The sequence below is a fragment of the Dermacentor variabilis genome, chromosome 6 (assembly GCF_050947875.1).
Source record: "Dermacentor variabilis isolate Ectoservices chromosome 6, ASM5094787v1, whole genome shotgun sequence".
Taxonomy (NCBI): domain Eukaryota; kingdom Metazoa; phylum Arthropoda; class Arachnida; order Ixodida; family Ixodidae; genus Dermacentor; species Dermacentor variabilis.
In genome coordinates this window covers 59,382,653-59,384,873 of record NC_134573.1, presented here as the reverse complement: position 1 = coordinate 59,384,873, position 2,221 = coordinate 59,382,653, and the positions used below count along the sequence as shown (strand labels likewise).

General features: G+C 43.9%; 1 non-coding gene across 1 annotated transcript; it reads right to left on the bottom strand.

The window, feature by feature from the left end:
• Window positions 1-1,758: 1,758 nt before the first annotated feature.
• Window positions 1,759-1,832, bottom strand: TRNAT-AGU (transfer RNA threonine (anticodon AGU)). Its single transcript has one exon. It is a non-coding gene; the product is annotated as a tRNA-Thr (tRNA).
• Window positions 1,833-2,221: the final 389 nt, after the last annotated feature.

The following is a 2,221-nucleotide window of genomic DNA, read 5'->3' as shown; positions in this document are numbered from 1 at the left end:
AATCCAGGTCTCTGAATACCTCCTGTAAACACGCTCTGAATAGCAATGGAAATATCGTATCTCCCTGCCTGACGCCTTTCTTTATTGGGATTTTGTTGCTTGCTTTATGGAGGACTACGGTGGCTGTGGAGCCGCTATAGATATCTTCCAGTATTTTTACATATTGCTCATCTACACCCTGATTCCGTTAGTTTCCGGTATTCCGGTATTACTAAGGTATTCCGGAGAATACCTTAGTAACTTGCGATTCGCTGATGATATTGCCTTGCTTAGTAACTCAGGGGACCAATTGCAATGCATGCTCACTGACCTGGAGAGGCAAAGCAGAAGAGTGGGTCTAAAAATTAATCTGCAGAAAACTAAAGTAATGCTTAACAGTCTCGGGAGAGAACAGCAATTTACAATAGGCAGCGAGGCACTGGAAGTCGTAAGGGAATACATCTACTTAGGGCAGGTAGTGACGGCGGATCCGGATCATGAGACGGAAATAATCAGAAGAATAAGAATGGGCTGGGGTGCGTTTGGCAGGCATTCCCAAATCATGAACAGCAGGTTGCCATTATCCCTCAAGAGAAAAGTTAATAATAGCTGTGTCTTACCAGTACTCACCTACGGGGCAGAAACCTGGAGGCTTACTAAAAGGGTTCTACTCAAATTGAAGACGACACAACGAGCTATGGAAAGAAGAATGATAGGTGTAACGTTAAGGGATAAGAAAAGAGCAGATTGGGTGAGGGAACAAACGCGAGTTAATGACATCTTAGTTGAAATCAAGAAAAAGAAATGGGCATGGGCAGGACATGTAATGAGGAAGGAAGATAACCGATGGTCATTAAGGGTTACGGACTGGATCCCAAGGGAAGGGAAGCGTAGCAGGGGGCGGCAGAAAGTTAGGTGGGCGGATGAGATTAAGAAGTTTGCAGGGACGGCATGGCCACAATTAGTACATGACCGGGGTTGTTGGAGAAGTATGGGAGAGGCCTTTGCCCTGCAGTGGGCGTAACCAGGCTGATGATGATGATGATGATGATGATGAGGATGATGTACACAAATAGGTCGGTATTTGTTCCGCGCATCATTTTGATGCCGTTTTGCCTTACTTGCACTAGTAGGCATCAAATCGCTGTATTTTGGCGAACATGATCAGAAAGTGGCAGCCGGATAACCAGACTCTGTGGACCCCTAGCTGGTCTGAAAGTTTAAGAAAAGACATTGTTTACAGAAAATATTTAAATAGATGCGTCATTATCGTAAATCAAATATAATTGTGCGCCTAGAACGATTCCTCACCAAATCGAAGCAATCTTATGAAGAGTGGACGTTTATAATATAGTCAAATTGTGCCCCAGGCATGAAGTGGGGGTGGTGGTGCTTCTGCCTCTACTTTCTTGTGGATCTGTATCATTGTGTTTCGATTCATAAAATGTAGTGTTCTCCGATTGCCTGTAAAAGCTAAGGTATCCTTCTATGGGAGACAGCCTGGGAGTGTTCATTCGCCGCGGAAATTAAACTGATATATTTACAACGCCAGACAGACCATGCCTTCGGGGAGCGGGGCTCACGGAAGCTGCAGCTTCCTTTCTTCTTTCAAAACTGTGGTTTTCTTTTGAGTGTCAAAAACGCCATTGTTAATGGCGGTCACACTGACATTGTCAAAAATAAATCGAATTTATCTGGCGGCCTAGATGAACGCAGATGCAAGTAGAATGTTGCGCAGAAAGTAAATACGCACAATAAAAACAAAATACACGCGCAGTAAGGCACCGGTGAGATTCGAACTCACGATCTCCTGTTTACTAGACAGGTGCTTTAACCAACTAAGCCACGGCGCTTTTTTTTTCTTTATTACCGTTTTCATGGTACATACAAAATACACACACTTTACAAATGGTAAAAATGCCACCAGTCTTTGGTGTGCACGTGGTTTTAAAACCGTCCAAGTTTAGCAAGCTCGTTCAATAATCTAATCCATTCTGGTTTTTCATTTTGAGCATCGTAGACTTCTTTTAAGTAACAGACACTTTCAATAAAATATTCACGAGTACTTCGAGCATGTACATCCGCATGTCTAACGGCCATGCGCGTGCGCCACAGACTGTGCAACCCTAATAACATAAACATGTCGTAAGGCACTCCTCCTTCGTTTTCCGTTGGGAGAAAACGGATGCCATAGGGTGTTATCGGCAACTCTTTCTCTATAGTTCGCTGGAGGACATCCCAG